We start from the raw sequence: 26,554 nt of genomic DNA on the forward strand, positions 1-26,554 counted from the left end.
CTTCATTATAAACATGCATAGGCATTATAAATTTCCCTTCATTGTAAACATGCAAAGGCATTATAAATTTCCCTTCATTGTAAACATGCATACGCATTATAAATTTCCCTTCATTATAAACATGAATAGGCATTATAAATTTCCCTTCATTATAAACATGCATAGGCATTATAAATTTTCCTTCATTATAAACATGCATAGGCATTATAAATTTCCCTTCATTATAAACATGCAAAGGCATTATAAATTTTCCTTCATTATAAACATGCATAGGCATTAGAAATTTCCCTTCATTGTAAACATGCATAGGCATTATAAATTTCCCTTCATTATAAACATGCATACGCATTATAAATTTCCCTTAATTGTAAACATGCATAGGCATTATAAATTTCCCTTCATTGTAAACATGCAGAGGCATTACAAATTGCCCTTCATTGTAAACATGCAAAGGCATTATAAATTTTCCTTCATTGTAAACATGCATAGGCATTATAAATTTCCCTTCATTATAAACATGCATAGGCATTATAAATGTCGCTTCATTATAAACATGCATAGGCATTATAAATTTCCCTTCATTATAAACATGCAAAGGCATTATAAATTTCCCTTCATTGTAAACATGCAAAGGCATTATAAATTTCCCTTCATTGTAAACATGCAAAGGCATTATAAATTTCCCTTCATTGTAAACATGCATAGGCATTATAAATTTCCCTTCATTGTAAACATGCAAAGGCATTATAAATTTCCCTTCATTGTAAACATGCAAAGGCATTATAAATTTCCCTTCATTGTAAACATGCAAAGGCATTATAAATTTCCCTTCATTGTAAACATGCAAAGGCATTATAAATTTCCCTTCATTGTAAACATGCATAGGCATTATAAATTTCCCTTCATTGTAAACATGCAAAGGCATTATAAATTTCCCTTCATTGTAAACATGCAAAGGCATTATAAATTTCCCTTCATTGTAAACATGCAAAGGCATTATAAATTTCCCTTCATTGTAAACATGCAAAGGCATTATAAATTTCCCTTCATTGTAAACATGCATAGGCATTATAAATTTCCCTTCATTGTAAACATGCAAAGGCATTATAAATTTCCCTTCATTGTAAACATGCAAAGGCATTATAAATTTCCCTTCATTGTAAACATGCAAAGGCATTAGAAATTTCCCTTCATTGTAAACATGCATAGGCATTATAAATTTCCCTTCATTATAAACATGCATAGGCATTATAAATTTCCCTTCATTATAAACATGCAAAGGCATTATAAATTTCCCTTCATTGTAAACATGCATAGGCATTATAAATTTCCCTTCATTGTAAACATGCAAAGGCATTATAAATTTCCCTTCATTGTAAACATGCATAGGCATTATAAATTCCCCTTCATTGTAAACATGCAAAGGCATTATAAATTTCCCTTCATTGTAAACATGCAAAGGCATTATAAATTTCCCTTCATTGTAAACATGCAAAGGCATTAGAAATTTCCCTTCATTGTAAACATGCATAGGCATTATAAATTTCCCTTCATTATAAACATGCATAGGCATTATAAATTTCCCTTCATTATAAACATGCAAAGGCATTATAAATTTCCCTTCATTGTAAACATGCATAGGCATTATAAATTTCCCTTAATTGTAAACATGCAAAGGCATTATAAATTTCCCTTCATTGTAAACATGCATAGGCATTATAAATTTCCCTTCATTGTAAACATGCAAAGGCATTATAAATTTCCCTTCATTGTAAACATGCAAAGGCATTATAAATTTCTCTTCATTGTAAACATGCATAGGCATTAGAAATTTCCCTTCATTGTAAACATGCATAGGCATTATAAATTTCCCTTCATTGTAAACATGCATAGGCATTATAAATTTTCCTTCATTGTAAACATGCATAGGCATTATAAATTTCCCTTCATTGTAAACATGCATAGGCATTATAAATTTCCCTTCATTGTAAACATGCATAGGCATTATAAATTTCCCTTCATTGTAAACATGCATAGGCATTATAAATTTCCCTTCATTGTAAACATGCAAAGGCATTATAAATTTCCCTTCATTGTAAACATGCAGAGGCATTATAAATTTCCCTTCATTGTAAACATGCAAAGGCATTATAAATTTCCCTTAATTGTAAACATGCATAGGCATTATAAATTTCCCTTCATTGTAAACATGCATAGGCATTATAAATTTCCCTTCGTTGTAAACATGCAAAGGCATTATAAATTTCCCTTCATTGTAAACATGCAAAGGCATTATAAATTTCCCTTAATTGTAAACATGCAAAGGCATTATAAATTTCCCTTCATTGTAAACATGCAAAGGCATTATAAATTTCCCTTCATTGTAAACATGCATACGCATTATAAATTTCCCTTCATTATAAACATGAATAGGCATTATAAATTTCCCTTCATTATAAACATGCAAAGGCATTATAAATGTTCCTTCATTATAAACATGCATAGGCATTATAAATTTCCCTTCATTATAAACATGCAAAGGCATTATAAATTTTCCTTCATTATAAACATGCATAGGCATTAGAAATTTCCCTTCATTGTAAACATGCATAGGCATTATAAATTTCCCTTCATTATAAACATGCATACGCATTATAAATTTCCCTTAATTGTAAACATGCATAGGCATTATAAATTTCCCTTCATTGTAAACATGCAGAGGCATTACAAATTGCCCTTCATTGTAAACATGCAAAGGCATTATAAATTTTCCTTCATTGTAAACATGCATAGGCATTATAAATTTCCCTTCATTATAAACATGCATAGGCATTATAAATGTCGCTTCATTATAAACATGCATAGGCATTATAAATTTCCCTTCATTATAAACATGCAAAGGCATTATAAATTTCCCTTCATTGTAAACATGCAAAGGCATTATAAATTTCCCTTCATTGTAAACATACAAAGGCATTATAAATTTCCCTTCATTGTAAACATGCATAGGCATTATAAATTTCCCTTCATTGTAAACATGCAAAGGCATTATAAATTTCCATTCATTGTAAACATGCAAAGGCATTATAAATTTCCCTTCATTGTAAACATGCAAAGGCATTATAAATTTCCCTTCATTGTAAACATGCAAAGGCATTATAAATTTCCCTTCATTGTAAACATGCATAGGCATTATAAATTTCCCTTCATTGTAAACATGCAAAGGCATTATAAATTTCCCTTCATTGTAAACATGCAAAGGCATTATAAATTTCCCTTCATTGTAAACATGCAAAGGCATTATAAATTTCCCTTCATTGTAAACATGCAAAGGCATTATAAATTTCCCTTCATTGTAAACATGCATAGGCATTATAAATTTCCCTTCATTGTAAACATGCAAAGGCATTATAAATTTCCCTTCATTTTAAACATGCAAAGGCATTATAAATTTCCCTTCATTGTAAACATGCAAAGGCATTAGAAATTTCCCTTCATTGTAAACATGCATAGGCATTATAAATTTCCCTTCATTATAAACATGCATAGGCATTATAAATTTCCCTTCATTATAAACATGCAAAGGCATTATAAATTTCCCTTCATTGTAAACATGCATAGGCATTATAAATTTCCCTTCATTGTAAACATGCAAAGGCATTATAAATTTCCCTTCATTGTAAACATGCATAGGCATTATAAATTCCCCTTCATTGTAAACATGCAAAGGCATTATAAATTTCCCTTCATTGTAAACATGCAAAGGCATTATAAATTTCCCTTCATTGTAAACATGCAAAGGCATTAGAAATTTCCCTTCATTGTAAACATGCATAGGCATTATAAATTTCCCTTCATTATAAACATGCATAGGCATTATAAATTTCCCTTCATTATAAACATGCAAAGGCATTATAAATTTCCCTTCATTGTAAACATGCATAGGCATTATAAATTTCCCTTAATTGTAAACATGCAAAGGCATTATAAATTTCCCTTCATTGTAAACATGCATAGGCATTATAAATTTCCCTTCATTGTAAACATGCAAAGGCATTATAAATTTCCCTTCATTGTAAACATGCAAAGGCATTATAAATTTCTCTTTATTGTAAACATGCATAGGCATTAGAAATTTCCCTTCATTGTAAACATGCATAGGCATTATAAATTTCCCTTCATTGTAAACATGCATAGGCATTATAAATTTCCCTTCATTGTAAACATGCATAGGCATTATAAATTTCCCTTCATTGTAAACATGCAAAGGCATTATAAATTTCCCTTCATTGTAAACATGCATAGGTATATAAATTTCCCTTCATTGTAAACATGCATAGGCATTATAAATTTCCCTTCATTGTAAACATGCAAAGGCATTATAAATTTCCCTTCATTGTAAACATGCATAGGCATTATAAATTTACCTTCATTGTAAACATGCAAAGGCATTATAAATTTCCCTTAATTGTAAACATGCATAGGCATTATAAATTTCCCTTCATTGTAAACATGCATAGGCATTATAAATTTCCCTTCGTTGTAAACATGCAAAGGCATTATAAATTTCCCTTCATTGTAAACATGCAAAGGCATTATAAATTTCCCTTCATTATAAACATGCATAGGCATTATAAATTTCCCTTCATTGTAAACATGCAAAGGCATTATAAATTTCCCTTCATTGTAAACATGCAAAGGCATTATAAATTTCCCTTCATTGTAAACATGCATAGGCATTATAAATTTCCCTTCATTGTAAACATGCAAAGGCATTATAAATTTCCCTTCATTATAAACATGCATAGGCATTATAAATTTCCCTTCATTGTAAACATGCATAGGCATTATAAATTTCCCTTAATTATAAACATGCATAGGCATTATAAATTTCCCTTCATTATAAACATGCATAGGCATTAGAAATTTCCCTTCATTGTAAACATGCATAGGCATTATAAATTTCCCTTCATTATACACATGCATAGGCATTATAAATTTCCCTTCATTGTAAACATGCATAGGCATTATAAATTTCCCTTCATTATAAACATGCATAGGCATTATAAATTTCCCTTCATTATAAACATGCATAGGCCTTAGAAATTTCCTTTCATTGTAAACATGCATAGGCATTATAAATTTCCCTTCATTATAAACATGCATAGGCATTATAAATTTCCCTTCATTATAAACATGCAGAGGCATTACAAATTGCCCTTCATTGTAAACATGCATAGGCATTATAAATTTCCCTTCATTGTAAACATGCATAGGCATTATAAATTTCCCTTCATTATAAACATGCATAGGCATTATAAATTTCCCTTCATTATAAACATGCATAGGCATTATAAATTTCCCTTCATTGTAAACATGCATAGGCATTATAAATTTCCCTTCATTATAAACATGCATAGGCATTATAAATTTCCCTTCATTATAAACATGCATAGGCATTAGAAATTTCCCTTCATTGTAAACATGCATAGGCATTATAAATTTCCCTTCATTATAAACATGCATAGGCATTATCAATTTCCCTTCATTGTAAACATGCATAGGCATTATAAATTTCCCTTCATTATAAATATGCAAAGGCATTATAAATTTCCCTTCATTGTAAACATGCAGAGGCATTATAAATTTCCCTTCATTGTAAACATGCAAAGGCATTATAAATTTCCCTTAATTGTAAACATGCATAGGCATTATAAATTTACCTTAATTGTAAACATGCAAAGGCATTACAAATTGCCCTTTATTGTAAACATGCATAGGCATTATAAATTTCCCTTTATTGTAAACATGCAGAGGCATTACAAATTGCCCTTCATTGTAAACATGCATAGGCATTATAAATTTTCCTTCATTGTAAACATGCATAGGCATTATAAATTTCCCTTCATTGTAAACATGCAAAGGCATTATAAATTTCCCTTCATTGTAAACATGCAAAGGCATTATAAATTTCCCTTCATTGTAAACATGCATAGGCATTATAAATTTCCCTTCATTATAAACATGCATACGCATTATAAATTTCCCTTCATTGTAAACATGCAGAGGCATTATAAATTTCCCTTCATTGTAAACATGCAAAGGCATTATAAATTTCCCTTCATTGTAAACATGCAAAGGCATTATAAATTTCCCTTAATTGTAAACATGCATAGGCATTATAAATTTCCCTTCATTGTAAACATGCATAGGCATTATAAATTTCCCTTCATTGTAAACATGCATACGCATTATAAATTTCCCTTCATTGTAAACATGCATAGGCATTTTAAATTTCCCTTCATTGTAAACATGCATAGGCATTATAAATTTCCCTTCATTATAAACATGCAGAGGCATTACAAATTGCCCTTCATTGTAAACATGCATAGGCATTATAAATTTCCCTTCATTGTAAACATGCATAGGCATTATAAATTTCCCTTCATTATAAACATGCAGAGGCATTATAAATTTCCCTTCATTGTAAACATGCATAGGCATTATAAATTTCCCTTAATTGTAAACATGCAGAGGCATTATAAATTTCCCTTCATTGTAAACATGCAAAGGCATTTTAAATTTCCCTTCATTGTAAACATGCAAAGGCATTAGAAATTTCCCTTAATTGTAAACATGCAAAGGCATTAGAAATTTCCCTTCATTGTAAACATGCATAGGCATTAGAAATTTCCCTTCATTGTAAACATGCATACGCATTATAAATTTCCCTTCATTGTAAACATGCATAGGCATTTTAAATTTCCCTTCATTGTAAACATGCATAGGCATTATAAATTTCCCTTCATTGTAAACATGCATAGGCATTAGAAATTTCCCTTCATTATAAACATGCATACGCATTATAAATTTCCCTTCATTGTAAACATGCAGAGGCATTACAAATTGCCCTTCATTGTAAACATGCATAGGCATTATAAATTTCCCTTCATTGTAAACATGCAAAGGCACACACCTTTATTCGTAAACATGCAAAGATATTATAAATTTTCCTTCATTGTAAACATGCATAGGCATTTTAAATTTCCCTTCATTGTAAACATGCATAGGCATTATAAATTTCACTTCATTATAAACATGCAAAGGCATTATAAATTTCACTTCATTATAAACATGCAAAGGCATTATAAATTTCACTTCATTATAAACATGCAAAGGCATTATAAATTTCACTTCATTGTAAACATGCAATGGCATTATAAATTTCCCTTCATTATAAACATGCAATGGCATTATAAATTTCACTTCATTATAAACATGCAAAGGCATTATAAATTTCACTTCATTATAAACATGCATAGGCATTATAAATTTCACTTCATTATAAACATGCAAAGGCATTATAAATTTCCCTTCATTGTAAACATGCAATGGCATTTTAAATTTCCCTTCATTGTAAACATGCATAGGCATTATAAATTTCCCTTCATTGTAAACATGCAGAGGCATTACAAATTGCCCTTCATTGTAAACATGCATAGGCATTATAAATTTCCCTTCATTGTAAACATGCAAAGGCATTATAAATTGCCCTTCATTGTAAACATGCATAGACATTATGAATTGCCCTTCATTGTAAACATGCATAGGCATTATAAATTGCCCTTCATTGTAAACATGCAACGGCATTATAAATTGCCCTTCATTGTAAACATATATTTCCCTTCATTGTAAACATGCATAGGCATTATAAATTTCCCTTAATTGTAAACATGCATAGGCATTATAAATTCCCCTTCATTGTAAAAATGCAAAGGCATTATAAATTTCCCTTCATTGTAAAAGTTGATAGAACAGAGCTAAGAGATTATGATGATAAAATGATCTGGTTTCAAATCACAGCTTCAAAAACTCGCTCAGCTAGCTACACTGAAGAGCTTTGATATAGCAAACAATGTTTTGTGATAACAAACACACACATAAAAAAAATAGATTATGTTTGTATTTGCCTTTTACATCTAACACAAACTCCAAATACTAATTATCAATCACTGAGGATAGCTACAAACAATATTGAAATGAACATGCGCTGATGACACTGATTTTCAACTGGAACACTCGACCATGATTTTAGTACCGACTAAGAGTAAGAGAAATAATTCTTCCTTTTAAACTGTACACAATCATTTTTTTTTTACTTATCATGCTCAAGATTTTCATATGAAAATTTTACTTTTTTCACAGTAAAAAGAAAATTCAGAAAAAATTCAAAAAATACTAAAGCTCACAAAATAATGCACTCATTTTCTGTTGACAGTAAGTGCAAGTTATTTATCTTGTAGATTTAATCCGAAGGAATTTCCTAAACCAAGCTTAAAATTTCCTAACTCTTACATAGACAGGCACTTTAATGAAACAACAATGGTGATGATGCTATACTAAAGTTAATAATCGTTTGTTGCCTTATAGCGTTTTCCTATATATATTTAATCACTCAAAATAAAGGTTAAATGATCCTTGGTCTTGGGATTTAGTTATGTTTAGAAAACAATCCTTTAAATTGTTCTAATCCACAATTTACTCACCCAAGCATCTACGTCTTCTTAAACTTTAATCTCATTCTTTCTCGTTTTTATTTTTATACATTTTATATCACGGTTACATGTGTACCTCCTCTCTCTTTCTTTCTCAACAAAGTAAAAAAAAAAAACTGATTATAAAACAGCTTGGAATGGTCCATTATAAACAATAGGGAAGATCATTACAAGTATTATTTCTTATTTCTACGTAGAGAAAGAGACTACTTTTGAATTTTGTCTTTTTATCAAAAAAAAAAAAAAAGAAAAAGTTAAATTACCTTTTCAACACCCTTTCAAATAATTTAATCAAAGATTAATGGTTGGCCAACCCAAGGTATTAATCTTTTTGTAGTGTTGTACTGAAGTAGCTTGATATCAATAAAAATCCATATTGTCTCAGAAACAATCATGCACAAAACTTTTGAATTCTCGATACATATGAAAATTAATGCGTCATAAATCTGTTTACGTTTGAACATATAGTAATAGTTCAGGTTGAACTAGTAATTCTAAAGTTGAGCCGACTTTTATCTGCCATATTTTAAGATATACTATAATCAATATATTTACGTCTTCCCTTACAAGATGAGGATTAGCTGTCCATAGTGTTCCTTTGTATTACCTTAGACTTTCTATAAACTCCTCTCTGTTAAGCTTCATTAAATACTGGCAGTTCCATTAAAAAATAATTCCTCAATCAACTAAAAATACCCCTATGCTTACAGAAGATGGTCTTTTTTTCTGCATTCTTTTGAGAATCAAGAATGAATGTTAATATATGAGATTTATGTCAATTTTCATAATAATCCTTTTGCTAAATAAGTTGTATTTTTTGTAGTCGACATTTTAACAAGTATCACCTTATTGACCTACATTTTCAATGCGGAACTCAGAGATTAAAATTTATTGCAAATTTTATTTGAGGCATTTCATTAAATTCAATAAATTTATTTTTTTATAAGCATGATATTCCTTAAAACATAAATAAAGTTATTTATTTTATATACAAAGAGAATTCTTTCTCTTGTTTCCAACTTTTAAAAGATCTGACTCCAACTTTGATGGAAAAAATCTTCCTTTTTTATTAGCAATAATTTATATGTATAGTATATTTTATTTATTTTCAGATGCATACTATACTTTAAAAGGTTTTAATTTGAAAGAGGATGGACGCGTTTTTCAAAGCCTTGGGAGTTTTTTTTTTTCATGAAAAATATCTAAAAGAATAGAATTTAGAAACAAAGTGATACATGATGAAACAATATAAACATTTTTGTGTCGGTATTAAATGTTTTTCAAAAAGAAGCCATCATTAAAAATATCACAAAGATTTTGATATTTTTAGTTTTGGTCATTTTTTATAATGTATCATTTGTTTTCATTTATTTTACTCGAAATCGGACAATTTTCTCCAATTTTGTTCGGATTTCACAGTCCACATTACTAAAAATATGTTGCCGCTTAAATCTGAATTGAATACAACCAATGTTGATATATCCGTTAAAATATCAAGGTTTATGTATAAATTAAATTGCTCTCTTCACGATGGTTCCTTGACTAAACCGAATCTCTAAAGGGCAGTTGATTGTGAGTATGTTTTTATGTCCTGCTAAAAGTAAAAACTACAAAACAAATACTCACAAAGTTGGTATTTTTTATTGGCATGACCTCAGTTGAATAATATCTAAGATTTAGAAAAAAAAAACAAAAAAAAAACCTGGCACAAATTTCGTGAGAGTGCGAACTAAAGGGAAATAATTGATTTTTTTTTTCAAGGAATTAATTCTCTTATGCTGATTCATCCCTCGAGGAATCTATAAAATGAGTTGTCTGTGTGTATGTCCAGAATGAGTAATGGGCTGGACCAAAAAAACGGAGGTGGGAAAAGGGAGAGGGAAACTAGGAGAGGAGGAAAGAGGAAAAAATAGAGAGACGAATACAAAGATGGAAGTTTTGATAGAAATACTTTTCTTACTCCAGGCAACACCGGGTATCTCTGCTAGTAATATGTCCAAGGACCACGGTAATAACCATTATACTTTAACATTTCAAAATGTAAGGATGTCATTAATATTCATTTAACCTCTCATCACAATCAGCATCCACCAATGTTAGAAAAGTCTTCACAGATAATATTAAAATAATGAAAATTAGCCTCACCTAATCACAACTACTTGAACTCTTTATAATCTGCAGGAAAACCCCCAAAGAGTAAAAGTAAAATTGATCAAATGCAGTGGAGAGGAACCCTGAAAGTTTTGATTTCTAAGGTTTCTATTCGAATGTAAGGGGAAGGTACACCCTGTTCACGTGTGCAAATACAACTAAAATAAAATAATCAAATTAGTAAACGCAAATAAAATCTTTATTAATGATACAAAAATAGCAAACTGGGGAAAAATACATGGAAATCAAAGTTTAATACAGAAAACTGTAAAACTTTTTACATGTGTGGATAAAATAAAATATAAATACAAATTAAACAATAGAAGAATAAAAAAGATGTGACTGAAGACTGCGATTTGGGTGTAGACTTTAATGATAATGTAAATCTCATTTGTTTTTTATCACAAAAGGTAAATGAAATGGTTGGTTGGCTGATTAGACTTAATGAAGCATTTTTAGAATATCCAAGACTTTAATAAGATCTCATCTAGATTATTGTATTCAATATTGTATTCATACTGTGTACTCTGATATTTTTTTTTGCATACGCACATATGCACGCATGCACATAAGCACATATGCACACATGCACATAAGCACATATGTACATTGCTTTTCATGAGAAAGTGAGCTGAGAATTTGGTTGAAAAAAAAAAAAACAAAAAAAAAACAGAATGACTCCCAGGGTGGAAAAAATTGCTGACTCCACACCCCAGATATTGGTATTCAATTAAAAAAATTGTATTCATACTGTGTACTCTGATATTTTCTTTTTTGCACATAAGCACACATGCACATAAGCACATATGTACGCATGCACATACGCACACATGCACATATGCACACAAGCACACATGCACATAAGCACATATGTACATTGCTTTTCATGAGAAAGTGAGCTGAGAATTTGGTTGAAAAAAAAAAAAAAAACAGACTGACTCCCAGAGTGGAAAAAATTGCTGACTCCACACCCCAGATATTGGTATTCAATTAAAAAAAAACAAAAACAATTAACTCCTGCCTTTAGAATTAGTTAAAAAATTTCATTAAATAACCGACTTTAAGTCTCATCACAGAAAAAACTGCCGACTCCACATCAACAGATATCAGAAATTAACTGAAAACAAAATAAAACAACAACAAAAAAAAAATCAAAATGAGTTGTCATGAGCAAAAAAATATCCTGATTCTCACTCAAGAAAAAATTACCAACTCCACATCTTAGAGATAGGCAGTCGGTGGAAATAGGAAATGAATCCTAATCTGGTTACCCTGCCCACGCACCTAAAAGACTCAATTCTAATCTCTGACCTCCAACTAAATTTGCTGACTTTGACTAGCCTCCTCTGTTCAAAATATTGCATACTACAAAGTTAATTCCATGTGAGTTGACTAGAGAGTAACTCAATAAAATCCTGACTTTTTCTAAGTACATAAATAACAACATTGTGGTCAATTGAGTAGAAAATGAGAGCTGGGTGATTTACATGCGGCCATTTTATTTACTCATTAACTCAAACTTTTCACACTATGTTGTCAATCGTCAACCTTTCATGTTGCACACACACACACATGCTTGTGTATCAAACGATAAAACTGTAGGCATTGTTTGTTTTTTAAAAACCATTTTTGTTTCGTATCCAATTTAATCAAGGATGGAATACTGTTGCCACATCTGGGCAGGAGCTGCTGGAAAGGACTTAAAATAGACTTTGTAGCCTTATAGGAGATGTCCTTTTCTCTTCCCTGCAACAGAAGAGATGTTGCGAGTTTGTCTCTGATGTATCGTTATTTTCATGGAAAGCGTTCAACTGAGCTTCAGTCTATGGTCCCCCCTCGCCAAACTTTCACAAGGAACACTCGTCTAGCTGAAAACACTATCAATAATTCCCCCCCCACTCCTTATCTATGCCTAAACCTAAACGTAGATTCCATGAACAAAGCTTCTTTCTTAGAACTGCATGCCTATGGAATTGTCTTCTGTTTTCCTGCTTTCCGGCTGACTACAATATGGTTGTCTTCAAGTCTAACGTAAATAGGTTCTTGATGAGCCGTTCCATATAAGTTAACAAATTTACCGAATTTTCATTACTAATGATTACTATATTGTCCGATTTCTACTGTACACTGTTTAACCCTTATCCTTGAGTGGCCTCTTGACCTTGATAATGTGGTGATGCCTGTGTAAAAAAAAAAAATCTTGCTGTCATACCTAGAAGTTGTATATGTATAAAAAGAACACATACTCTAATTGTTTTTTTTTTCCACTACATTTTGTCTTAGATAATTGATGGTAACTAATCCATACAGAAAAATGATGGCCCTAAATTATCAGACAACCTCTGCATATAAAATTGTTTTAAGTGGATTACAGAGAACAAGACCCACTCTCTCCAACAGGTAAGCAATAACTGTTCAAGGACACAATGACAGGATCACGTGACACAAACATACCAAATTGCAAGTGTCATATCAGAGTTTTCCTTCTCCGAGACTATGCTTAAGTTTAGTTGAGTTTAGTCTGTCTTAATATTTCACCCTAAGCTGGATAGAAAGCAGTTGGGCTCATACCTTTTGCAAAGTAATACAGAAAGTAACGTGATATCATGACAGAACCTGAACACAACACACCAAACCCATTGTCTGCAATTCCTTACTTTAGGTAAATATAAGATTGATGAAAGATTTGAGAAAGTTAAAAAGAAAAAATAATAATTAAACAGAAAAGTTAATGAATAAAAATGAAATACGAGGGGCGTGCAATAAGTAATGCCCCTGACCCATTTCCCATAGCAGTAGAGCAACAAAACTTGGCACAGTTATTAGTCTTTCTCTACATAGGAACCACCCAGAGTTATACATTTCTCCCATCGTTTGATACAGCTCTGGAGACCGTTTTTGTAGAACACCCCAGGTTGATCCTCCAACCACGATGTGACTTCAGAAATCAAGACTGCATCATCTGGGAAACACTTTCCTTTCAAAAACAACTTCATGGCTGAGAAGAGGTGAAAGTCAGAGGGTGCAAGATCAGGAGAGTAGGGAGGATGGGATGTGGGGAGGATTTCATAACCACACGCCCATGCTTCTGATCTGGCGATATGCGAGTTGTGGACCAGAGCGTTGTCCTGCAGGAGGAGGGCACCTTTGCTGATCTTGCCTCGCCTCTTGATTTTGATAGCTTCCCTTAATTTCCTCAAAAGTGAAGCATAATAGGCTCCTGTAATTGTGGTACCCTTTGCCAGGAAATCTGTCATCACTACTCCATCCTGGCCTCAGAATGTGAGCATGACCTTGCCAGCGGATGGCTGCACCCTTGCCTTCTTTGGAGGTGGTGAGTTCAAGTGCTTCCACTGCATTGACTGGGCTTTGGTCTCTGGATCATAGTGATGGACCCAGGTTTCATCCTGTGTAATCAGTCTTTTGAAAAACTTTGACTCATCTTCTTGGCACATCTCCAAATTCATCCTTGAGCACTTGACGCGTTCTCGCTTCTGGAATGGTGTGAGCAACCTGGGAATCCATCTGGCAGACACCTTATGCATATGTAAATGGTCATGAATGATAGTTTCCACAGACCCTGTACTAATCTTGACATCTTGGGCTATTTGGCGAATAGTAATGCGCCGATCTTCCAAAATGTCAGTCTCAACTTGACGGACAGATGCCTCATCAATGGCAGAAGAGAGGCTACCAGGTCTGGGAGCTGTTTCCACAGACTTCCGGCCATGTTTCAATTCATGATGCCAGCGTTTTACAAGGTCATATGATGGGGCATTATCATCATAAGTTTCTTTCATTTCATCAAAAGCCTCCTGTGGTGTGCGTCCTTTCAAATACAAAAACCGGATCACTGCTCAAAATTAAACAAGCTCCATTTCACACCTGACTCAGTTCAAACACCTGTAAAATAGAAACCACAATTAGTTCACAGCTGCAATTTACCATATAACCCTAGAGATATAAATCATTGCACATGCAAAATTTTAGCTAGATCAGACAACTGGAAGTGGGTCAGGGGCATTACTTATTGCATGCGCCTCGTAAGATAAAAAATATCTCAAAGAATTCACTAAGTGTGAGGTTTTTACAAATGTTTCAGTCTGCTTTAAAATGATTGAAAATTTTTCTATTATAAAAAATCTCTATTTTGATAGAATGGAACGGCACTTCCGTGTATGTATGCATTCTTTACCTCTACATGACTTATTATTTTTATATTTACTATTTAACAAAAATTTTTTTTGTATGAAAATCGCTCCAGACAAGGTGTGAAGCCACTTAATGTAAGAAACTAACAAGAATGAAAGATAATTGCCTATTGACCTTAGTCTTGAAAAAAAAAAAAAAAAACGAAGGTTAAAAGGGGAAAACAGCAGGAAAAGAGTTCCACAAACCTGTGATTCTTAGAAAGAAGCTACTAGAATAGGAAGCTGCATTATAACGAGATATAAAAACAGTGAATTGATGAATACCACTAGATCAATGAGTCAAACAAGCGAAAGCAAAAGAAGTAGGGAAGAGATCAGATAATTCTAGAGGACACATGCAATAATAGTATTCATAGAAAAGACTGAGACTAGCAACATTATGTCATTAAGAGAGAAGTTACAAAGAAGAAGACAAGGTGAGGCTAATTACGTATTGAAATAAAATATGTTATAGCATCAAACACTAAAATGAACTTTTAATAAATCGCATTTAAGAAAATAATTTAATTACAAAATTAAATCCACTAGAATGTATTTTTGTTTATTTGTAAATAAGTCAGCTATTTCAATGGTTTGTTAATAGTTTTAAAATATTAAGGAATTATTTTGTGACCGTTCGAAATGTGAAAGGAATTTAGAAACATTTAAACTGTTATATATGGATTTATTTCTGGTTTTAAAATTCTTAGTACATTCTAATATATTAAAAGACAGTTTTATAAGCTTTTTACATTCAATAATTTTATAATTAGAGATTAAAGCAACATTATTTGAACAAAATTATATAACGATTTGGTCCAATTAATAACACTGGCCAACACATTTTTTGGTGCCCAAGGTTTCTAAGCTGATTTAAACTAATTTAGGGGTGCTGATTCCGAAAATCATATTAATCTTTTCTTATCAGATCAAGTTGTTGAGATATTTGCTATTTTATACCTTTTTTACCTTAATTTGTGTGTTCTATCTCCCTGTTTTGAACCCATTATCTCCTTTTTAGTTACTTTCTTCCTAATTTCCTCTTCCGGTTGGTCTTTACTTCTTTTTTGCAACCAATGACGACACAGCATACCTCTTTCTTCTTTATCCACTCCCATCCTTGGCATCAACGGTATGTTTTACTCATTTCTTCGTCTGGACAATGTGTTTGTTCACTTTGTCATGCAACATGACATTTCATGTCCCATTTCTTTACGAACCTATTCAGTCTTTCAATTTCTTGAACTCCTCCTTTTTCCACCCTCGTTTGTTGTTATTGTTTTTACTTTCTCATACCCATAATTTTTTCTCTTTCAGTTTTTACTTTGTTTTTTTGTGGATTATGTACTAGTCTTCAGAGTCATTATTTTTTAGAATTTACCTGACTGAAGCGTAAGTGTGTGCGACGATAGTACATTAGTTGTGTTTCTATATATATTCTAGCTTCATAATTACAATTGTAGGTTGTTATTGCTATGTATGTTAATTGATTATGACAACATAAACCTTAAAGTGAAAGTCAAATTTGCTATACAGTGAGGTATATAGTTGGTAAGAAGTGGACACTGAGTAGTAAATAGGCATACCGATTGTGACATGTTTTTGTTGATTTCTGGGTCCTTATTCTCTTAATGTTAGGAATTCATTTATAAGTTAGAAAGGAAATCATTAACCTGCATTATTTTACTTTTGTCACAGATTTTCGGAGCAAAAATTAAGCATGGCTGCATCATCTCCTAGGTGACATTGTTTAAGCAATCCAAACGTGTTTTACTATATTTGCGGGGAAAATACGTTGTAATCCAACAGGAAAGAAATCAGTGAATTTGTGAAGTGTGCTACTTTTGCTTACTTCAAAGTAATGTTGGCTGATCAAGATAAGGTATGAGCACCCCATATTGTATGCAAGGAATGTGTTGAGCATCTTCAACAGTGGACAAAAAAGGATAGAAAGTCACTCCGCTTTGGTATTCCAACGGTCTGGCATGAACCGAAAAACCATTTTGATGATTGCTATTTCTGTGCAATCAAAACGAAAAGAATCAACTGGAAGAACAGGAATTTGTTGGTTTATCCAAACCTCAAGTCTGCAATTAGACCAATTCCATACTGCAATGGAATTTCTGTTTCAGTGTTTAAAGGTTTGCCTGAATTCGGATTGCTTGGTTCTGAAGAAAGCCAAACCTGTTTTGTCCACTGACGGTAGTGAAGCCACTGTTTCAAATGTCGGTTTTCCTCCTCCTTCACTACCACAGCTGTTTTTCTCTTTCTTAATGATCTGACTAGAAATCTCAACCTTCCCCCCAAAAATCTTCTGAACTTTTAGCTTCAAGATTCAAAGAAAAAAATCTACTTCAGCCTGGAATACACATAACCTTCTATAGAAAACACCATATTGAATTCTTGCCATATTTCACTCAGGAAAATGACGTAGTATATTGCAACGATGTTGCCGGCTAGCTATGGCAGCTTGGTGTTGAACAGTATTATTTTCAAGATCGGCGTCTTTTTACAGACAGTTCCAAAAGAAATGTGATCTTCACAATGGCAACTTGGATCGATCAGTTCTTCTAGGCCATTCAGCGACCCTCAAAGAAAGTTGAGGTCCCTAAATGTCAGAAAGTATTCTACTCTAATGGCTTCTTCCCTAGAACGGCTAGACTTTGGACTTCTCTTCCTTCTATCTGCTTCCCAAACTGTACTGATATGCAAAAGTTCAAATACAACCTAAACCAACATCTTAATTTTTTATAGTCATGGTCCCAATTAGTAGCCCCTTACATAGCAAGGGGCAATGTGCCTTGTTTGGGGTGAAAGTGAGTAAAAAAAAAATGTGAAAAAAAGAAAAAAAAAAAAACAGGATGTTTTGTTTTACGTCATATCAACCCTTTTTTGAATACAGTTATTGTTAATAAAAACGTTTTTATTTGTTTTACGTCATATCAACCCTTTTTTGAATACAGTTATTGTTAATAAAAACGTTTTTATTTGTTTTACGTCATATCAACCCTTTTTTGAATACAGTTATTGTTAATAAAAACGTTTTTATTTGTTTTACGTCATATCAACCCTTTTTTGAATACAGTTATTGTTAATAAAAACGTTTTTATTTGTTTTACGTCATATCAACCCTTTTTTGAATACAGTTATTGTTAATAAAAACGTTTTTATTTGTTTTACGTCATATCAACCCTTTTTTGAATACAGTTATTGTTAATAAAAACGTTTTTATTTGTTTTACGTCATATCAACCCTTTTTTGAATACAGTTATTGTTAATAAAAACGTTTTTATTTGTTTTACGTCATATCAACCCTTTTTTGAATACAGTTATTGTTAATAAAAACGTTTTTATTTGTTTTACGTCATATCAACCCTTTTTTGAATACAGTTATTGTTAATAAAAACGTTTTTATGCTTCAAGTTTTTAATATTTTCAAATATTTAACAGATTTTATTTTGTATACAAATGGTTTGTATATAAATTTGTTTTGTAAATAAATAATCTGTAGTTGATAAATTGTATCGAAACCAACAGATGGGATCCTGATACCTGATTTTATTCTCGGTGGGAGTGGAACTGGGAGCAATGACAACTAATAGATGACTCCACATTTCTAAAAGCTTTGAAATTTAGGTCTTACAACAGTAGAGAATAGAGAAAGCTTGATAGGGTTTGGAAATAGGGTGGGTAAAATAAGCAGGTAGAAAGTTGAACTTTTACGGATGGTGAAGTCTGGTTGAATTGAACACCTTGCCCAAGGATATCCGAGGCAGTTTGGTGTGTTACCTAGTACAAATTCGATTTAATTCAGAGATGTGATCCTAACAGGTTCAGAGTGAACCTGAGAATGATAATAACTAAGAGGTCCCTCCACATTACTCAAAATTCTTAATTTGTTGCTTCACTAGTGAATGCAGTTTTGTGTCATACCTAGAATAATTAGGGGTAGAGAGAGGTGGTCGAGTTTGGAAATAGGACTGGTAGAAAAAAGTAAAAGGGGCTGGGAAATGTGGATTTTTAGGGTTGCGTAGATTAAGTAGGAGTGAACACCTTGCACAAGGGTGTTCAAGATAGCATAGGAATAAGCCGAGGACAAATTCTATTTAATCCTTGGATGGGATTCTAATAAGCACTACTACTCTGTGGAGTCGAAGTAGATATGAGAATAATAGTCGTTAAGAGGTGACTCTCCCCTCCACAAAACCCTCAAATTGGGGAACTTTAAGATGATATCGATGATGACTACACTAGGATGTACAAAAAAGAAAGAAAAGATAATTGTGTAAGTCCACACATCTAGAACAAAAAGAGAAAAGGTTTTTGTTTTATTTTATTTTAAAAAGAAAGAGTCGCTTTACCTAGTGTCATATATATATATATATATATATATATATATATATATATATATATATATATATATATATATATATATATATATATATATATATATATATATATATATAAAATAAAAGTTACAATAAGTTTACTAAGGTAATCAAAATGGTAAACTTAAAATATATTATAAATATTAAAGAGTTAATATTTACAAGTAAAATAAACTCAGCCAGATGTAAAAAGCTCAATAAAACCGAAAAGGAAATAGAGCTTATAATATGAACAAATGATTAATAAAACATGTTAAAAGACATCTTGAAAAAGAGTTAAAAACATATTTAATTTTAAAAAAGGAAGCACAAGATAAGTGGATAGTCCTTAATCCGCGGAGTTTCGAAGAAATACTCTCCTTCTCATCAGAGGGCAGGAATTAGCAAAATGCAGGATCGGATTTTGCATATAAAAGTATTTAATGAAACTACAAGTAAGTCAAAGATCTTACTTGGTTAAAAAAAGGGTGAGGTAAGGGGAACAGGAGGCAAAAGAAAAATAATAAAAAGATTTCACATGAATGGATAGTCCGGTGAAGGGTAAAAATCCCAAAATGGTAAAATCCAAAATGGTCGAATTTAAAATTTCAATCCAATGGGTAAATTCCAAATGGTCCAAAATCATCCAAAAGGCAGAGTTCCTTGGAAAAAAGCGCAAATGGAATGAATTATGTTTTTAACTCTTTTTCAAGATGTCTTTTAAGATGTTTTATTAATCATTTGTTCATATATATATATATATATATATATATATATATATATATATATATATATATATATATATATATATATATATAAGCATATTGTGTTTCAGTAGAATACAGTGCATGCACTGTCATAATGAACATTAGAAACAAGTTGGTGACAACCAGAGAAATTGAGACAAAGTTTGAAGTTCTGTTTATTCCTTTAATTTTGTACTGCTGTGTTCCTCCCAATTATTAGCTAAGATTAACGCTAAGTGTCACATATTAACCTTCGATAGTAATTTAACTAGCCGTACAAATAAAAGTAATTCCATAATTCAATTTGAATAATTCCATTATCTCTATTAGACGTATATTCCAGATAACACCGATATTGATAATGTCTGGGTATTTTTGCCTTAATGTAACTCTGATAATTACACATAGAATTGCTTTTTTTTTTTTTTTTTTTTTTTTTTTAGTATTAATCGAATATTTATTGAAATAAATCAACAAAAATCGAAATGAATTTTTTTTTTAAATCCTATGTAAAAAATGATTTAATTTCTTAAAAATCTACCTAAATGCATTTCGGTTTCACCTTTCTGTTATTACTCACACTTCATAACAATATATAGTCACTCTCCTCCTGCCTGTGTACATTGGTCACACGCCCTATCTATTTGCCGGTTGACTGTCTTTGTAAACATTCCAAACTAAGCATCACTTTTGTTTTTGATTGTTTTTTTTAAATTTCTTTTTTGTCATTTCTGATAAATCGATTATGCAACCGTTTCAATCTGCAAACTTTTATCATCCCCCCACCTCCACTTTGTTTTTGTTTCATTTAATCAATATTTTTAGACGAGAAAACCTACCTTTTCTTGCTAATAGTTTTATAACAAGAAATAGCTTTATTAAAAAATTTCCTGAAAAAAAAAGAAGAAAAATGCACCCTACATTAAAAAAAAAAAAAATCTTCCTGGCGAAAAAACAAACAACTCATTTTTTTTATGTTTGTTTACATAATGCCGCGTGCAAAGGTGAAGATCAACTGGTGTTGGCCAAAAGCTGTTCCTTTTCTTTTCCCCTCCTACTGGGGTTCTATAACTCTAATTGATCCGTTCAATTAATCATTAAATAACAATAGCATAATAATTAAAATTAAGTTACAAAATATCTATGTAAAAAAAAATTATTTGTTTAAAAAACGCATAGTATAAAAAAAATTGTAAATTTTTAATTGAATTTAAAGATGTCCAATCATTTTCTTTAAGCACATTTTTTTTTTTTTAATATATTTTATCAAGAACATGTATTCTAGGCAAGGCCAAAACGAAAGGAGGGAATAAGTAATTTTTGACAAAGTGTCTCTTTAAAAATCTACCAAAAATCAAGCAATTATCCAATCAATACGAAATTTTCACCGATTATTAAAAGTGAAGAATGAACTTTATAATGGTGTACTTTTTTTTCATAATCGAAATATTTCAAGAATAAATGGATTTTAATAGATTTTAATTTAAAAAAAAAAAAAAACAACTTGGTTTTTCTTCCATTTTTTGGCTGTGCCTAATGTATTCCTTCATTAAATTCTTAAAAAAAAAATGTCAATATTTTCTCATAAGAATTAAAAAAAATGATAAGATAATGATAATAATATATAATAATGATAAAAAATGATAAAAAAAACTAGTACATAATAATGAATGGCTAATAAAAATTGTTATACAATGTTTTTTATAGTACAGTCAAAGTCTAATAAGTTTCAATTATACAAGGGTCGTTCCAAAAATAAGGCCTCTTATTTTTTAATTCAAAAAGTAAAATGTTGAAGAGCTATGAAGATGGGAATGGTACCATTAAAAAAAACGAACAACTGTTTTTGCTCCAGAAATTATTTTTCTAAATAGTCACTACCATTCTCAATGCACTTTTGTCAATCGCTTTTGATGCCTCGATTGTAAAAGTCCAGAGCATGTTTTGTCATTCACATGTCTGTCGCCACTCTAAAATTGATGGACCCATATAACTGTGCTGACATTAAATGCATCGGCTTTGTAAACGTTCAACAGGTGTCGGTGAATGTTGATCAGTTTAATTTTTTTCTGCATAGAGGAATTCAATGACGCATCTCTTCTTCTGATGCATGACTATGACAGGAGTTGCTTTCTTAGAGTTTCACACTGTCAATATCTACAACAGAGATATGAAATTTTCAGGTCATGAATGTATAAGTTCAATTATCATAACAATGCAATTTGCAATCTCCTCTGATCAATTAGGGCGGAATAAAAAAAAAATAGGAGGCATTACTTTTCGAACGTCTCTCATACTGTCTTTACATGTATTCATGTATACAAAGTTGATTTCAGCCAAGGTTCATAATGCAACCAACAACATCATTGTTAACCAATATTGCCCCCAACATCTCAGATTTCAATCATCTCACATGATTACTTTTGACGGTAACAGAGACAACAGCTTTGCTGCTGCTGCTGCTGATGATGATGATCTCATTTCTACTTTAACAAGTCAACACAAAAAACTATGCAGAAAACGTGCCATAAAGATTAAACATGAACACTAGAATAAAATAACTAAAAAACGTCGATGTGTTATGAAAAATACCATAACACCATAAAATTATTCTTATTTCTCCATTTTGTTATATTTAAAAATCGGTTGTCTGTCCTTGCGATATTGAGAAAACAATTGACAGACGGTATTAAAATTTGTTAAATAGTTATACATTAATTCGATTTGAACAAAGTAAAAGTTTGAATTTGTTTCAGCAGACAGTTGTAGGTCTGAATCCATCTACTTCATCCAAAACAACCGTCTCGTTTGGAAATAAAGGAAAGATACAGAGGAATCGTATGACTATGGTTAGGTGGAATTGTGGTGTGCACCTTCATGACAGTTCCGATTTCCTACTATCAAGGCAATGGGGTCAGCTTTGTGTTACAACGACATGGTGATGCTGAACCCAGTTTGGGTTAGATAAAGTGATGTACATACATCTCAGTTGAGAGTAACTGAGGAAAAGGCAGGTCAAGAAAGAACTAGAACGATTCAGTTAAAAATCACCTCAAGTAATGGCATATAACTGATAGAGTGTTGCAGGGGGGAACAAAAGGTCATAATCAACCGTACAACTAAGAATATTTAACACAGGGCAAAGGAAAGTAACAAAGAAGAAATGACAAACACACAGTGTTCGTTTAAAAAATTATGATAGGAACCGTTCATCTTTTCATCTTTATTTACAACCAAAGACAAAAGATCGTATGGCAAAAAAAAAAAAAAAAAAAAAAATCTGCTATTGAGTGTAAAATCAGGAGCTGGACATCAGTTGGCACTGGAAGGTACGTGTCAGCGGGCTGCTGAGCTGGACATCAGTGGCCACTGGAAGGTACGTGTAAGCGGGCTGCTGAGCTGGACATCAGTGGGCACTGGAAGGTACGTGTAAGCGGGCTGCTGAGCTGGACATCAGTGGGTACTGGAAGGTACGTGTAAGCGGTTTGCTGAGCTGGACATCAGTGAGCACTGGAAGGTGTCAGCAGCTGTTGAGCTGGGCGTCAGAAGGCACTAGAAAGTAGGTGTCAGTGGGCTGCTGAAGTGGATGTCAGTGGGTCGTGGAGCGAGTGGCTGGAGGCGCCAGAACCAGCTGGGTGCTGCTGCAGGAGTGAGCTGGAGTTGCTGGAAGCTGCATGGATCAGCTAGAGACCGTAGGAGAAGCTGAAATTAGCTGGAGGAATAGGCAGGCATCTCAGAGTGCAAGGCAGCAATTTGTTGAAGGTGAAAAAAACTTTTGGAAGTTAAGCCTGAAAAAGACGTTTTTTTGTTGTGAAAAAAATTATAGAAGTAGCCCTGATAAGGGCTGTTTGAACAACTGCTACTGCTACTGCTGAGAGCCGCCTAGCTCTGTCGACTTGACTGGGTGCGTCAAAGTCGTGTCTGGGTCTGAGAAGACATTTTGCTCTCCCATCAAAAGCTAATTTGTGGCCGAAGTCTTAGGCATTTATGAAAAACTGTTCACAGGTTGAATTTGTGTGTTTTTTTTTACTTTTTTGTTTGAAATGAAAAAGAGGTTGTTACTATTTTTAGCGCACGGCAATAATGATGGTTGTCTGTCGACAGGCGTCGTATATCAGATTATTTACAAATGGCCGGCGTAGTAAATAAACATGACGACAAGAGTTTCATGAAGAAAGTCATTTTATGTCACAATGGCCAACGTGCTACCCACATCATATGTGAAAGAGACATGTCAAAAAAAAAAAAAACAAACAAAAAAAATGTAAATTTTGGTAGAAAATACTTTAGTATAATTTAATCCTTTTTGTCGTTCAAAGAATATTAGATAAACTTTTTATTTGCTTCTTGCAATTCAAAGCAAAAATTTTATTGAAAATCTTTATTGCTGACGACGTTAATGTCAACTAAATGTTATAATAATGTGCAATTGAAAATCTAATCAAAAAGATTATAGCCGTTGCACTTTGTTTTAATTGACAAAATAAAAAGATAAAGTCATAAGTGATATTACTTACATAACATCCAATGTTTGAACTGCCAACAAGAGTAAGTTTTAACAATACATTCTGAAATAAGAAAAAATATTTCAAATTTTTAAAAAATGAAAAATTTGTTAAAATAAAAATAAAATATCTTTACTTATAACCAGCGCTGCCTGGGATTAATTAATGTCACTTTTATGTAACTTTGTTTTGGCTACACATTTTTTAAAGTAGTACAACGATGAGAAAATTTTTAAAAATGTTAGTTTTTATTTCAATATTTCAATAATAATCTCAAAATTTATATTCTAAGTTAATCAAAAGCTAATGGAGGGGTGAGGGCGGGTGTGTTGTGAAAAATGGTTAATTAAACTGCAGAAGCACTTGTTAAAGTACACAAGTTCTATATTTGAATACCTCCCTCCCCCCAAAAAGAACGAAAAACATAAAATATGCTTTTTTAAACAGCTCGTGAAAACTTACTGACAGCAATATTTTTACTCTTAAATGAGGTGAAAAATTTTATGAAAAATATTTCTTGTCATTTAAAATGTCCGCCATGTATTCATGCACCTTGTGAAATGTCAACTGACTACGTGCATGTGCGCATTTTAGTAAGAAAGTGAAAAAATTAATGCAATTAAGAAAGTAAAAAAAAAGATTGTTCGTTTTTATATCAGGAAGCGGAAAAATATCCGGAGAATTGGGGTGGGGTGGGGGTGAGGTGGGGTGTTGTGGTTTCAGCATTGAAGTCGAAAAATGTTTTGGGGGCCATGTTTTGGCTCTTTTGGCTCAGTTTGGCTGTTTTTGGCATTTTTTCCTAAATGGGAAAGAAGATGGCCGCCAGCAAAAACAATAGTGATTATGTTGGATACTGAATGCCTTCAAATATGAATAACTACGCGTTTGCACAAAAAATAAATATGATATTCGTTCTCAGCGTACCTGAAAACTTATAAAAGTCGACAAATTAGAGGTGAATGTAGAGGGGTCGGTAAACTAAGAAAATACCAAATAACCAAAATAAAATGACACAGTAAGGATGATTACGGTTTTGGACAACTGATTTAAAATAAAAATGGAGGAATAATAAGAGTTTTATGATATTCTGCTATGTATATGGCATATCAACTTTTAAAAACTTATCTTATGTCAAATTCTATCATTTTTGTAAGTTATTCAAATGTTCAAATATAAATTATTTTAAAAATCATAAACAATAGATTATATTTAATCCAAAGATTGGACTTTGACAGGTACTACGATTGTGGATTAGAATGGACTTTGGAATAAAGGCGAGTTGGGGTGAGTCTATACTTTCAGGAGACGGTTGTAGTTTAATGTCATACTAACGACTGGATTGAGGTAAATATAATTTGATAAAGTTGGGAAGTAGGTAGGTAAACGAAAAAAAAAATAAAGGTAGAAAGATCGATTAGTTTATGGCTGGTGGAGTGAGTCTGAGAAACGGGCAAACACCTTGTCTAAGGTGATCTGAGACAATTTAGTGTTGGGCCTGAGACCTGAAGGGTGAAAATAGAATCGCCAATATGATTCAACACAGAAAGTGTATGATGATTTTTAAAATCGTTGCACGGTAAGAAAAAATCTCCAATTGGAACACATCCAAATGAAACCCTGACTCCCCAGAAACACATACAAATTCAAGCAAGTGTTAATCCAAAAGAAACCACGATATTGCTACATTTATAGTTAGCAAATTTTCGAATGAGTCCAAGAAACACCTGGAAAAGGAACCTATATTTGAAAGCACAGGTCAAAACTTTCTGCTGTTTACAGTTTTTCTTGTAAGAATACACGTGATTGCCAAAAATCTTGCATATTAAAGTATTTTCATCCGGTGTCATTTTGTTTTTTCCAATTTTGACAAAGTTGTTTTTTCCCTTTGTAAATGATCAAAAATGTATAATTATTGTGATTGAATAGGCAAAATCAAATTAAGAAAAAAAAAATTATATTCAACCCACAATGCCACAAAAACATAAGGGGCTACTGTGAATTAGGGACCATACCTATAGGAGCACCCTTAATAGGGAGTTA

General features: G+C 32.1%; 1 protein-coding gene across 6 annotated transcripts in view; it reads right to left on the minus strand.

Moving 5' to 3' along the window:
* LOC145296054 (uncharacterized) overlaps positions 1–26,554 on the minus strand; it is a 945,555-nt gene that overhangs the window by 454,788 nt on the left and 464,213 nt on the right. For all 6 annotated transcript variants that reach the window (XM_080142118.1, XM_080142120.1, XM_080142114.1 and 3 more), the window contains one exon: positions 24,527–24,577. The gene's annotated coding sequence lies outside the window, so the exon portion shown is untranslated. The remainder of the gene's footprint in view (positions 1–24,526; positions 24,578–26,554) is intronic.

This window comes from Euprymna scolopes, chromosome 16 (assembly GCF_053919585.1).
Source record: "Euprymna scolopes isolate OS-2025 chromosome 16, ASM5391958v1, whole genome shotgun sequence".
Lineage (NCBI taxonomy): Eukaryota > Metazoa > Mollusca > Cephalopoda > Sepiida > Sepiolidae > Euprymna > Euprymna scolopes.